The 15,281-nt window shown below is 43.7% G+C and overlaps 1 protein-coding gene across 1 annotated transcript in view; it reads left to right on the top strand.

The window, feature by feature from the left end:
* Nucleotides 1–7,556: 7,556 nt before the first annotated feature.
* Nucleotides 7,557–15,281, top strand: part of AFF3 (ALF transcription elongation factor 3) — a 568,701-nt gene continuing 560,976 nt past the window's right edge. Inside the window, exon 1 of the mRNA XM_025869010.1 lies at nt 7,557–7,679. The gene's annotated coding sequence lies outside the window, so the exon portion shown is untranslated. The remainder of the gene's footprint in view (nt 7,680–15,281) is intronic.

The following is a 15,281-nucleotide window of genomic DNA, read 5'->3' as shown; positions in this document are numbered from 1 at the left end:
TGCATGGTAGTATTGTAGAGTGACAGACAGGAGCTACACTTACGGTGATCGTAACATAATGAATAGAGTTGTTGAATTGCTTTGTTGTACACCTGAAACTAATATTTTATTAAAGATTTTATTTATTTATTTGACAGAGAGAGAGAGACAGAGAGGATGGGAACACAAGCAGGGGGAGAGGGAGAGGGAGAAGCAGGCTCCCCGCCAAGCAGAGAGCGTGATACGGGGCTGGATCCCAGGACCCTGGGATCATGACCTGAGCCGAAGGCAGCTGCTTAACCGACTGAGCCACCCAGGCACCCCTGGGTGAAACTAATATTTTATGTCAATTATATGTCAATAAAAATCTATAGAAAGCAAATACTTTAAGATGATCAAAGAGTACCAAATGTGGGGATACAGTAACATGCAATATTATCCTTAAAAGTAAAAGTCAGTTATTTTAGAAGCAAAAATGTGTTATTTAGGAGTAACAGGGAGTTGCAAATTAAGGACATGTAAGCTATGACAAAACCATAGGCAAGTCCAGGAAACAAAGGAGAGGAAAGTGATTTTATGGAGAAGTTTGGAGGGGTTGTTTTAAACAAAAATCCATTGGAAGAATCATGAGTTCAGGGTGATGATGGTGTCTCGTTGGCTGAGTTGAGGGGGGTAGTCAGTTTCTTGAAGGAGAAGCAGTGTACAACTTTGCCTGCTGGGGCCTGTAACTGATGATTCTTTCCTGTTGATGATTCTTCCATTGGGGTCTGTAATTGATAATTCTTCCTGTAATTGATGTTGAATATTAAGGTTCCCCTAGCCTCCCAATTTTACTTTAGTGAGATGTCCCTTTATTAATTTTCACAGCATGTATCAGCCAATGGCATGTTGAGTATGAAAGTAATAACCAACTCTTAGGTTCCAAATTTTAAAACAGAGTTTCCCGACCAATAAGCACTCTTGTGCCATAGGATCTTCTGAGCCCTAAAGTCATCTACAGAGATAAAGAAAGCTGAAAACTTCAGGTTAGCCACCTCCAGCCTTGAACAGCTTTTTCTGGGACTCTGAGGAGAACTGCTTGAGTAGATAGGAGTCTGATGGTATATCCCACAGTACCCGAGACCAGAGAGAGAATACAATGAGTTACATCTGGCTCTGAGCAGGGAAGTTCAGGCAGGAGGCCTACGCAGCAAGGAGCAAACTGCACAACAAGGACGTGGCTGGTAATTAGGGAGGATGAATAGGGACACATCTAGGCCTCAGCCCTAAATATCTGTCATGGGTTTTGGATACTCCTGTCCCTTTTGGTAGATTTGCCTTTCAATGCTAGCAGCAGAGTGAGTCCTCTAATGATAGATGCACAAACCGAAAATGAGAGCTCCATCACTATTTTCAAATATTGATATGAAGTTTCATTTGATACAAAATTCTTTCCTACTTCACAATGTATTTCAACAAAGCAACTTTCAAGAAAAGCAAAAGAAGACTGTTGGACTCCTTAAATATCATTTTAACTGTTGTAGAAGTTTGAATGGTTATATATAAACGTTTACATTTTTTCTGACCTATTCATGTAAACAAAGTTTGCATCAATGGTAATGATGAAGTATTTTAAAGTAATTATTATTTAAGAGTCTTGTCTAAGGGGGCGCCTGGGTGGCTTAGTTGTTAAGCGTCTGCCTTCGGCTCAGGGTCCTGGGATCGAGCCCCGCATCGGGCTCCCTGCTCGGCAGGAAGCCTGCTTCTCCCTCGCCCACTCCCCCTGCTTGTGTTCCTTCTCTCACTGTGTCTTTCTCTGTCAAATAAATAAATAAAATCTTAAAAAAAAAAGAGTCTTGTCTAGGATTGCACAGACCATATAACAAGAGAATAAAAAATAATGTTTGTGAAAGTTGAAAAAAGAATGATTACATTTAACCTATAGGAGAACTAATAATTTAGTCTTTATTTTAAAATATTAGTTCCTAAGATATTAAGGCCAAGCAACACAAATAACGAGACACACACAAAATATCAGCTAACTTTCTGAATTGAAACCCACATGCCTGTTTTAAAGCTCAGGAGGCCATTTGAAATTTATTTTGGTAATATAATATAGTTAAACCCACATGGTATCAATTTAATGATTTTTTTTCCCACTGACATGCTTTAATAACATGTATGAGGTCTTATCACTGTACTGTTTCTGCGCTTTCAGCATCTCATTTGTATGCAAATTCTCCTGCATGCAACTTACTCTCTAGTAAATGCAACCAGCGGATTGAGTGTCTCCGTAATTATGCTCCATCCTTGTCTACCCTATTTGTTTCTTATTATATCATTGCAGCAGCTCTTGCTTCATGTTCCAGTCATGAATTACATAGTGGCTCCAGCAGTAATTTTTCTTATGGGTGATGGGCCGCCCTACCTCCTTTGCTTTAAAGTGTTATCCACTTACCCGTACTTTGGAGACCCAGTGTGTGAGACTTGTTCGGTCTTCCTTCTGATTGTTTCCTTCTGTTTCTTATTTATTTCTTAACTAGAAGCCTTTTGGTTCTAACAGAGATAAGTTGTTCAACTAACTAATTTAGCCTCTTCCCACCCCCTCCCTTGGTTTGATTTGTGTGATCCTGATATGTGAGGTAAAATTACTTTATAGACATGTGTATGTTTTGGTTTGCTCACTAGGGCTGAGAAATCTAATGAAAATTCCACACGGGATAGCCATGCCAGGAATAAACTTTATGCATATGGATTTACATATGAATACAAGCACAATGTGTCCACCTGTCTTTACATATGCATATAAGAGTATGTGAATAAAGTGTGTGTGTGTGTGTGTGTGTGTGTGTGTGTGTGTGTAGGGAGAGAGGAAGAGAGAGACTGTATGTGTTCTGAGACAGTAAGACCAGTGTTTGAACCCTACGTCAATCACTAATTATCTGTGTGACCTCGAGCAATTTCTTAAACTTCAAGGGCTTCATTTTCCTCATTGGCAAAATAAGGATAGGAGTAGTATCTATCTCATAGGGTTTTGTGAGAATTAAATAAATTAATACATACAAAGTGCTTCTTGGTACAGCATATGCATTCAATAATCACAGCCAGTGATTTCTGTTATCACATAGGGTAAATGGTAGATATAGACATACACCTAACAGACATTGAGGAGATCAGATCCTCCCTATTCACTCAGCCAAAATTCGCAGCACCTACAGAGTGCCAGATGCCATGCTAGAGTGCTCAGGGATGCAAAGATGGAGAGTCTCTGCTCTCAGATGTACACCTGTGATCCTGCACAGTTCTCCCCAGTGCGGACCACGGTGGACCTCCTCCCTCGGTACTTATCCTCTGTCTCTAATCTAGCACCTGGACAGAATAGGCTGTTGGCACCCATTCTGGCTGGGAATTATGATAGAGGCCCCAGGCCTCTATCAGTCCTTCGTCACCCACTACTACTCTAGCTGTTGCATTGGCCCAAAAAGGAATTGTGAGATTCCCAAACACACTTCTCCATCCCAGCTTCATGGAGAGACTCACTCACGAGGCCCCTCAGGTCTTCTTTCCAGGTCCTGGCGGACAGGATAAGCCATGTTTCCTGGGCTCTTGTCCCCTATCACAAGGCATGAGCCACTTTCCTCCAGGGAGGCCTCCAGAATGTTGCATAGTAAACAGAGAGTGGGCCCATGGGAACAGCAGCCCCACAAACACAGCCCTTCCTGGGATCAGAGGTGAAACCCCGGCTCTCTTGTGCAGGAGAAGCAGGGTGTGCTTGGAGTATGACACTCTGCCACTAACCTGCTGAGGCATCTTTTCTGCCACCTTCTCTTATCACTTCTCGCTCCCAGCTCCAAATACCCCCAGTGGCATCTGTCTTGTAAAGAGCAGGCTTTGCAGTTTATGACCTGCTCTGGTAACTGCCCTGTTCCCATGGGATGGTGTGTTCTGTGCTTCCCATTTTACGAGGGAACTGAGCTCTGAGATATTACAACTTGCTCGAGGCCACACAGCACAAGGTTAACATGACAGAATTTTGAGGTCAACATTGGTTTTACCCAACTGCAGTTTATTTTCATTCGTATACTCACTCAACAAACTTATTGAGGGCCTACTATGTGTGACAGAGACAGGCGTGGGCAGGGCCAGTGCCAACATTACCTGGCAGAGCCCCTGTTCTCCTGGAGAAGATGCACGAATAAGTAATTCATTGTAATTAAGTGTGTCGGGTATTGTGGCAGAGGAAGCACATTTATTAAACATTGGGCCAGAGATCTCACGGGAGGCTGGAAAGAAGTTTACAGGAATGCATCTGTGACCAGCCCTGCCTAGGGACCTGTTGCTGTTCATGTCCCATGTCTGCCTTCTCATCTGTCCAGCTGTTCACCCAGGGCGGGGCACACAGGGATGCTCCCTGAGAAGAACACGGGCAGGCTCCCCGAGTGCTCCCTGCCAGGGTTGGGGCAGCAAACTCACGAAGAAGCAAAGTGGCAAGAGCAGTCCAGAGTTTGCGGCAGCCTGCCAGTGGTGGGTTATCGCTGTGCGGGCGGTGGAGCACCTGGGGGACGGAAAGTGAAGGAGGCGTGGCTGGGAAGTCCGCAGAGGTCGGCGCATTAACAGGGGGCAGAAAACGCCTTCCCTTAATTTCTTTTACAAATGCACACTAAAGAATTATTATTTTTTTTTATGAAGGAATTCTGCCTCATTGGGAGTAGCCCTCCTTGGTGTGAAATTTACAAATGTTTCAAGGAGTTTTCAGAATAGTAAGGGAAACAAAATAGGAGAGTCCCCTCTACTTACTGAATACTTATCCTATTCATGCAAGATGTTGTTTAATTTATGCAATCATTCTGACATGGGTATTGTAAGAGATGAGGAGTTTGAGCTTAAGTAATGTACTTAAGGCCACCCCGTGGAGAACATGAACCACTAGTTTCCACAGCTAGTAAATGGTAGAGGCAGGATTCAAACCCGAGTCTTTCTGACGTCAGAGCTCACCCTCTTAACCACCAAATCGCCCATGGTATCCTCCAACATGGAGACAAATGGCTGCAGGGTGGCTGGCACGTGTCATGAAGAAGCCTCAGAGAGGAGTGAGGAGGAAGGATTTTTAGTGTCTGTGGGGATTTGCCAGATAGCCAGTGGAAGTAAAGGCATCCCCCAAAGAGAAATAGCATGGGAAAAGAGCTATCTAAAGTAGCCTGGATGTCCAGGAAATCGCCAGTGGTGTGGTCTTGTTGGGTGGTGAGGAGAGAGAGAGGTAGTGAGCATGACAAGAGATGATGTTGGAGGGCGCCTGGGTGGCTCAGTTGGTTAAGCGACTGCCTTCGGCTCAGGTCATGATCCTGGAGTCCCGGGATCGAGTGCCACATCAGGCTCCCTGCTCAGCAGGGAGTCTGCTTCTCCCTCTGACCCTCTTCCCTCTCGTGCTCTCTATCTCTCATTCTCTCTCTCTCAAATAAATAAATAAAATCTTAAAAAAAGAGAGAGAGATATGATGTTGGAGAGAGGGCAGAAGCTATAGCATCAAACACCTTGTCCCCCAAGTGGTGGAACTTTGGGATTTTCCTGTATGTGAGGGGGAGCCATTGAAGAGTTTAAGGAATGGGATTAAGGTGAGGGGGTTGTAAGGTTATCATTTTTGCAGTCATTTCCAAAGAAATTTGGAGGCAGTTTGGAAAGCACTCTGGAGCCTGTCACCTGGGAGATGAGTTGAGACTACATGTGTTCACGTTTCTGATCATGCATCTTCCTCGATAAAGAAGTCTTCACAACAGATTCCCAGTGGATGTATTATTATTCATAAATGGTCACAATACAACTGTATTCAAACATTACCTGCACTAAAATGTACACAAAAAGTAGACGCTAAAAATACGACATAAAACTAAATGTGAGTCTTGGGACTAGATGGAGCTGATGGTTGCACAATAATGTGAATATAGTCAGTGTCACTGGATTGTGCATTTTAAAATGGTTAATGGTTAATTTTATGTTATGTGACTCTAACCTCACTACAAATAAAACAAGTAAGCATGAGTAGATATTTAAGACTTTTCTCTCCCAACTCTGAATGTTCTTGCACACCTTGGGTACATACACATGCCCCTTTGGGTCCTGGGGCATTGATGACAAAGCCTGGAGTCAGGGCCTGGCTATAGGAAAGGAGAAGAGAGGAAGAATTTGAGGTGTGGTTTAAGAGGTAGAATTGACAGGGTTTGGAGATTAAAGGTTGAAGAGTATGTGAGAAAGGAAAGAAGGCAGGAAGACTCCCTATTTCTGGTTTGAATATCTTAACGTAAGAGAAAGAAAGGTTTTCCTCTTGCCAGGGACCTGATGTGGTCAATACTTGGATAATTCCCCAGTGGTTGGCATAGGCTTGGGTGGAGCAGTTTCTAGTTATGTTCAGAAGTGAATCCAGCCTGAAGATACAGATGAATGGCTCTGTTTGGACAAGGGTAATTGAGGGTCAAGCCTGAAGGAGCTGTATTAGCCAAGAATAAAGCAAGAGGCCAGAAGTAAGCAAACTCAGGAGTGGGAAACAGGAGCAAGTTGAGAGCAAGGCAGGAAGGATTTCACAGGTTTCATGGAAAGGATAGAGACCAGGGTTTCATTTTGGCCAGTTGAGAGACGGTGCCTGGGGAACATCCTGGGAGAGCAGCAGAGACTTGTGAATATATGGATGTGGGCTTGGGAATAGGCCACCTGTGGAGAACATGAACCACTAGACTAAGCATGGAGCCCTGGGGAGGGACAAAAATTAAGACGTTGACCGAGGAATGGGAGCCTGACAATGAGAGAGCTCACCTGACCCAAACCAGGAGAATGTGGAGTCATGGAGGCCAAGAGGGAAATTCCAGAAGTAAAGACATGGTCCCTGGTATCAAACACTGCAGGGGAACAGATAAGGCAGGAACTGAGAAAGTGTCCATCCGTAAGCTTCTTGGCAATGGAAAGTAACCCCAGATATGAATGGGGTAGAATGGAAGGGTGTGGGCAAGATGCCCTACTGTTCACTGGTCTGACTAGAGAGTGGGCATGAGTTGGTAGAAACCCTACAAATCAGCCTACAGATCACCCAGCCTTGGGTCATCTGATTACTGATCTAGTGCACCTTCTCTCCCACTGCATCTCTATTCCAGAAAGTTCTAGAAGACTTATTACAGACCACAGGCAGGGTAAGGCTTTTGGTTCTGGTCTCCTATGTATGGGCCGTTTGGGAAGCCAGCAGAGTTTCAGACAAGTCAAGTAGGCCATTTAAATCAGTGTACTTGATGATAAGAATGTATTTAAGGGATTCTAAAATGTTCTTTTAAGGAGTCCGCACAGAGTTAGGGAGAGGCAGAGCAGTAAAGAACTTCACCCTTGGCCTCCATGACCAACCACATTCTTTCAGTTTATGTCAGGTGGTCCCTCAGAGTGGGGCCCAGGCTCTTGCTTCCAGCCTTCTGGTAGACCTTGCCCTGCGGTAGGTAACAGGAGGGCAGTTGGGTATCTGGTGGGGAAATGCCATTGGCTGGTTTAGTCACTCGCCTCCACACTTTCACATCCTCTATCAGCACCTGCACACTTCAGTCGTGACCACACACACTCTTCCTGTTTATACAGAAAGTGCCATTCAGAAAGCTTGCCAGTGAGATGGGAGAGTCACACACACAGCCTCAGAAGAAAGAAGCTGAACGTCTTATCTGAGAGGGAAAGAAAAGGAGCCTGTGAGTTGAGAGGTAAGATCAAGCTGAAGAGCGTCTGGGTCCTCTGGGCTGCCATGGGTGGAGAAGTAACCCTTGCTTTGTACCCTTTTTGGGGGTTACATCAGAGTAGCCTGGCCCTCCTCCTCAGGACTGGGCAGCAGGGAGCACCCCCATTGCACCCACAGAGATAATTCAGCCTTGGATGAATGGCTGGACAGACTGAGGAGGCAGACTTGGAGTATGATCCGAAAAAGTCACAGAATTCACATGGCTGTAGCATATGAAGGATGTACAGCCTTGGTGTGGACGTGCTGATACCCTTTGTGATGATAGGATGATAGCTGGGCCTACGGGCCTTATTAACAGTGTGTCTGAACCTTATTTAGGCCGTTAGCTACACCCCCAAAAAGAGACTATGACATGGCCACAGACTAGACCCCTGTGAAAGGTCATAGAGATGATCTCCCAGAGCCCTGGTCACAGGAAGGAGAGAATATGTGTTTTGCCCTAAGGCCACCACTGCTTCTGCGTAAATAACCCAGAACAAATGACCTTCTCAACAACAGGGTCTGACAGCCCTAGCTCATATTCTCTGGATGGTGCATCATGTCAGACATCGTGCATATATATATGACACATTACATGTATATGTACAGACATACATATATATACATAGACACACATCAGATACAAAATAGCAATAGTGACAGTTTTTGAAACTAATGGTGTGATAAAGGATTTTTTTCCCTAATATGTGAATTCCTTCCTACTCAGGCTCACAAATGTAAAAGTGAAATCATGTGTAGATATAGAGTTCATAATCTCTTTTATTCAAAGGGTTGAAAATTCTATGAGGTAGAGCCATTCAGGTATTCTGCAACCTGATATTGCAACTAAAATAGGGTAAGCCAACCTAAATATAGGTAAGCCAACCAATACCCACAACAGCAGAGAAGTGGCAGTAAGTTTGTTCTTTGAGTCTTGAATGTACAACTAAATATTTATTTTTTAAAAATTATTCTGTCTGCTTTTCTCAGAAGCATTTTCCCCTTAGTGCAAAGTGAGAAAGAGTTCCTTCCTTTACCTAGGTCCATCAGGGTTTCTCATCTCACTGCTGATGTGAGATTATTACAGTGAAAGTAACACAAACACTCAATTTGCTAAGGTTTTGGTTTTGCTTCTCTTTACTGTGGTTCTCTTTCTCTGGGCAACAACCTGCATTTAGTCTTTAGTTATGTCATACATATTTTTTATTTATTTTGCATTTAGAAAGTGGAAAAAATATACATTGCTCATCCCCTGGATTTCTGGGTTCAAATCTTTACTCTAACACTTGTTGGGCAAGTCATTCATTATACCTCTCTGCATCAGTGTCCTGGCATCTGTAAAATGGGTACAACAATAGTCTCTACCTCTTAAGTAAGGTTTAGCAGAGCTGATACATGTGAAGTGCCTAGGAGAGTGCCTGGCACATTGAAAGGGCTCAATAAGTATTAGTGACCATCATTATTTTTTATCATCATCATCACCCTCTTTTCTGCAATTAAGCTGTCAGACTTGAAGGGAAATGGTAGGAGAGGGGGAAAGATTGAAGGCAGGATGTAGGGTCAGTAAATGGGGTATAAGGAGATAGAGGAGGTCAGAGCAAGGATCCTCAAGTGCAAGCCTTGCAAAGGTATAGTGGGGGGCGGGGGGTGGCCAGGAAAGGAGCCCGGGGCAGATCTTCCTATGAGTCACACTGGCAGTCAGAGCAAGCTCTAGAGCTTGGTGGATTTGATGACACAAGTTCATACACCTCTTGTGTGTCCATGTGCATAGCAACCTGGGCAGCAGAAACCTGTAACTGGCATCCAAATGACAGTACATGGCATGGGGTCAGTGTCTGTGACACGTGTGCACACGTTACATGCCTTCTCATGTTGTCGCATCAGATCCCTTGTGATTGTGCCTGTTTTAGAAGATCGCCGACAGCTGGCCCATGGGTGCAGAGACGGGTGGGACTGGGCAGAGCGGGGCCTCCGACTCCCTGCTCCTAGCCGTCAGGGTTGCCTCTGCAGTACTATGTGGTGTTGAAATGTGACTGATGAGAAAGCCAGGCTGCAGAGAATTCAGAAAAAAAGTTCAAAGTCACGCTGAGATTTAAGAGTCTGGGGAGGAGCTGGGTGCTGGTCTCTGATTTCTAGACCCTTTATTCTACACATCGGTTCGGAGGAAGAGCTTGCATCCTTGCATCCTGCCTCCTGAGGTTGACAGCTAGGGGACTCCTTCGATAAATCACTTTCTCTTTGGCGCTTCAGTTTCTTTATCTGTAAAATGGGTATAATAACCTGTCCTACTCAGTGCACAGGGTTTTAGGAGATTCCAGGGAGGGTACATTTGCAAAATACAATTCTATTATTTCTTTTTTTTTTTTGGTTTTTATAAACAGGTTTAATAAGAAGTTACTATAACTTAATATGTTCAGGTTATTACGATTCTATTATTTCTTATTCATGTGGGAGAAAAATGTGGAAAGCGACTTTCAGTACAGGACGTTAAAAGAAAAGGGAAAGGGAAAGTATAAATGATATTGGTTCTTAATGATGCGTCATTAGGGAAGATTTAGCTCATTCTTTCAAATAGCTGTTTTGCTCCCTGGTACTGATGTTCCATAATCTGTTGAATCATTCCCATATATGGAAAATTAATTTATTGCCAATTTTTATAATATTACAAATCAAACTGCAGCGACCGTTCTCCTACAAATCCTGTAGTACATTCTACCAGTTCTTTTTTTTGCGAATCTCGTCAGCAAATGGTGTTCTCGTTTTTGTTTTCATTGGCTTTTCTTTGATTATCAATGTGTTGACTCCCAATGTTTTACAACATAACTGCAAGAAAATAAAAACATTATCCCTCATCCAAAAAACAGCCCAAATCCATGTTCCTTTTAAAGGGAAGTAGCACTTTCTCATGATTAAAATACAAACAGGTGTTTGTGTACAAATACGAACCCATTGGAAAGCACCTTGCCAGAGATTCCTCTTTATACCTGTTACTGGTGCTAAAAATCGGGGGTGGGGGGCGCCTATCATGAATACAAGACAACGAGAGTCCTGCGCTAACTAATAAACATGACAATTTGATTTATTAATGGTCCTCTGCTGTAGTCTGTTGACAGATTTTTCCTTATGGAAAAATTACCATGGTTTAAATCTCTATCATATGGCACTTAATTCAATCGACAATATGTTACCAATTAGATCCTGCTTAAACTACCATCAGCCAGCAGACCACGGAACATATTAAGTAGGACAACAATCAGATAACTAATAAAATGCTTTGTGGCAGCTTTCTCAGGCCCAAGGAGCAGTGCTGAAACAATGGAAAATGAGGAGAGGAAAGGCAAAGCCAGCATTTACTTTTCCCTGCTCTGAACAGAAAAATTGGTTCAGGTTCTCCTGAAAGCATACAAAGGATTTGGGTTTGAGCTGATCATCGCATGTGCTGATACTCACTATCCCTCTTCCACCCCTCCATCCCCTTGCCTCCTTTGGTGATAAATTTGCAAACTGAAAGGCATTCTACTCCCAAATCCTCTCTAAGGTGATAATGGAGAACTTCAGCTCAGCCATGATGTCCCATTTAGTCACGTGTTTTAAGAGTCCACCTTTCCCCCAAGCACCAGCTGTTGACCACAGTAAGAGAATTCTTGCTAAGGGGGATGAGTTGCTTTTCTTCTTTTCGTCTTGGAATCTGGCCGTATCAGTCAGTGCACTGTTGCAAGAGAGAGAAACCAAACTGACTTGTGCTAAACAAAAAAGCAATCTTTTGGAACAATTTGGAACAACCAGGTGTAAAAGAGAGCAGCAAGTGAGGGAGTCTGAAGGCCAAGGCACCAGAACCAGTAAGAACAACATTAAGAACGACAGTAATGGAAATGTGAACACAGTCTGCGCCCTGTAATGTGGCCACCACTGTGACAGATAAGACCTCAGTTGTCCCCACTTTGGGGCATTCTTTATGTAAAATACAGAATCCCAGAAAGAAGGGAGAGTGTGATGAGCTGCATCTAGGTCTCGTGCCTGCCCCTAGGGAAAGGTCAGGTCTGTCCATTTGACTTCAGGCCCTACTTCCCAAAGTTCCGCACACGAAGGCATCCTCAAAAGGAAGAGCGGAGTGGTAATAGGAAGGGGTGGAGAGTTGGAAGGTGACAGCAAAAAATGACAAATGTCTGCCCCATGGTGACTACAGTGCAGCCTCTGAGTGGAGGCTGGCTAGTTATAAATGGGAGACATCAGCCACTGGTGGTTTGTTTCTATAGAGAGGTGTACAAAAGGCGGAATGAAGAGGTTGAGACCCCGTTCTTCCTGCATTCTCATTCTGGTCACTTTGCATCAATAGCTTTGCTTCACTTCTTCAGCATGAGACCAAGGAATTTTCTTAAGGACCTGAGCAATAATACGGAACTTCCTTCTAAATCAAAGTAATAGGTACTGTTTCCTCAGCTCTTACCTATGATGAGCATTTTATAGTCATGTTCTGAGTCCCCGCAACAGCCCTACAAAGTAGATATTCACATAGAGAGAATAGAGGCTCTAAGGTTAAGTGACTTGCCCAAGTGCATACAGTTAGAGGTGAGGTTTAAACCCTGGCTTCCCAATTCTGAAGCCTTCCACACCAGCCAGCCTTAAGGTGATCCTGAGTCCAGGCTTCACAGCAGCAGTGCACATGACATGATTTGAATAAAACCCCTTTTCCTCCAGGACACTACCGTGTGTGTGTCTGAGTGTGTGCATGTGCACGCATGTGTGGGTGCTAGGCACACATAACCAGGAAAAATGCTGAGAGGAAAGTTAGGGGCTCAGAGGAAAAACATCCCATATGTTACAACTTTGCCTGGGCTGTCCCTGTTTCTAAATGCCGTGACAATATTTTTTGAAGCAAAGATCAAAGGACATATGGTCTGACTCATGGGTTAACAAAGGGAAAATATTTGAAATTGGAAATATCTGGGACAATTTGAGATGTGCAGCTACAATCATTCTCAGAGCACCTGGAAATCATGGAGTTCTTTATTGAAATACTTTGAAATACTGGCATATTAAATCCCACTCTCCAAAGTAGGAATACTTTTATCAGCAGAAATTAGGGCAGCCTTATACATTGGCTATTTGATTCCATAGCTGTGAAATTTCATGCCCATGAAAATATCAAAGGTGTGAAATCTGTTTGCATCACCTGTAAAATCATTAGAAATAATAAGAGAATTCTTCACACAAAAATAAATAGATTTCTTAGAGCAAAAATAGCCAGTAAGAAAATAGAATGACAAAAAGGGGATATAATTCACAAAAGCCACTGCAATTTAAATACCTAGAAAAGAACTTAAGAGAAAACACATGAGACTATATGAAAAAAAATCTACTTAGGTTTGTGAAACATATAAGTGGAAACACATAATGTGTGGAGACTAGATAAGCAGACTCAGTATTAACTCTCACCAAACTAATTTGTATGCCAAAAATATACAAAATAAAACTTCCAGTGCATATGGGGTAGAAGGGGACTTGATAAAGTTCCAATCTAAAATTCTGATGAACTTCAGATTAGAATAACCAGGATATTCTTGGGGGAAAAAAGAAGAAAAGGTGGGGGCACAGTCATGGTGCTTGCTTGTGGAGTATGAAATTTTCAGTGGTCATATGGTTCCAGATGGATACACAGATCAATGGGAGAGAAGAGAAAGTTCACACACACATAGGCAAATTTGGTATATGATAAATATACTGAATCAGTAATATCAAGAACAAGGACAGTAATATCGAGAATGGTCAGTCCTCATTTGACTGGCTTCTCTGGCAGATCTGACACGATTATTCACTCCTTCCTTACCAAAACAACTTACCCCTCTGCCTCCAGAACATCATTCTCTTACTTCACTTCCCATCTCACTGGCCGCCTTCCTCACTCCCCCACAGCCTCCTTTTTGGGATCCTTCTCCAACTCTTCCACATCCATAGATGGTGGAGTGCTCGGGGCTCAGTCCTCCAACTTCTCTGCTCAGTCTGCATTCACTCCCCAGGCATCTGGTCTGATATGACCATGGAAACACCAACAATGCCCAGACTTACTTCTCCCAGCCCTGGCCTGTCTTCTGACTAGACACCTGACTGCCCAACAACACTCAGCCTCTCTACTTGAATGTATATTCAGCCTCATAATCTTAACATGTCCAAAACAAAGTTCCTGATTTCCCTGCTTCCAACCCTTCTCCTCCTGCAGTTTCCTTTCATGTCACTAAAAGCCTCCTCTGTTCTTCCTCTGTCAGGCCAGCACCTCAAAGCCATCCTTCATGCCTTTCTTTCACAACACACATCTAATCGATCAGCAGCTCCCGTCCACGCGTCCTTTGAAATATATCCAGAACTGAATCACTTCTCACCTCTTCAGCCTCTACCACTCTGGTCTCTTACCCGCTCTGCATATTGGTTTCCTTTCCACACTCTCCCTTCTTCCCTCTGTTCTCAGCACAGACCCAGAGGAATTGTCATAGAACAGGTCAAATCATGTGACTGCTCTAACACCTCCAAAAGCCTCCTTCCTCACTGTTCCTGTTCTCTATCGCCGCAAGACCAACTATCCCAAAACATGGTGGCTTAAGACAACATTTCAATCTTGCTCAAGATACCATGGACCAGGAATTGGGGCATTTAGGTGTTGGCCAGGCTGGAGGATCCCCTTCCACTTCTTCACCCACCTGCCTGGTGCCCTGTGGCTCCTTGGTCTCTCTGTCTCTTCACGTGGCATCTCATCTTCCAGGGCTCTGTGGCTTGGGCTTCTCACAGAATGGTGATCTTGGGGTAGTTGCATTTTATCCATTGTGATTGGCTTCTAAGAGGCAGGAAGGAGAAGCTGCCACACCAGGTAGGGGTTACTCCCCAAACTGTTACAGCATCTCTCCTGCCATATTTTATTGGCCAAAGCAGTTACCAGGCCTGCCCAGATTCAAAGAGGTTGAGGGTAGGCAATGCCATATTGCAGACAAGCCCACAAGATGTGGCTGTGGCCATCTTTGGGAAATGTAATCTGCTATGCTCATTCAGTGCCAAAATCCAAAGTACTTACCATAATCTATCAGGTCCTCCATGATCTGTTTCCAGCCACCCCTCTGACTTCTTCTAGTATCATCTCCCCTAATTTGTGATACTGCTTCAGCTAGAGTGGTCTCTTTGCCATTTTTGGAACACATCAAGTATAATCTGACCTCATGGCCCAGCACCTACTGTTCCCTCTGCCTGGAATGCCCTTCCCTGGGTACATAGGTCACCTCTTGCTTCCTTCAGTTCTCTACCCTAATATCACCATTTCAGAGAGACCTTCCTCACAGACCTTACATACCTACCACTCTGTGTAAAATAGCCATTCCATCCCTTCCTTGTCCCCTGCAATTAGCACCACCTAACATACTATATGTTTGCCTCTCCCCATTATAATGTAATGTATCCCCAGGACCTAGAAAAATGCCTGCTCATTGTAGGTTCTGGAAAAGGATTTGTTGAATAAATGTATGAGTGGAAAAGTAACTTTCCAGGAAATAATACTAGGACACTGTGTAATTGGGGGTGGTCGTGAGTAGAGTAAAATTAGATGCAT

This window comes from Callorhinus ursinus, unplaced genomic scaffold (genome assembly GCF_003265705.2).
Source record: "Callorhinus ursinus isolate GAN/ISIS: 27379988/994484 unplaced genomic scaffold, GSC_fseal_2.0 scaffold10, whole genome shotgun sequence".
Taxonomy (NCBI): Eukaryota; Metazoa; Chordata; class Mammalia; order Carnivora; family Otariidae; genus Callorhinus; species Callorhinus ursinus.
This window is presented reverse-complemented; position numbering and strand designations above follow the sequence as displayed.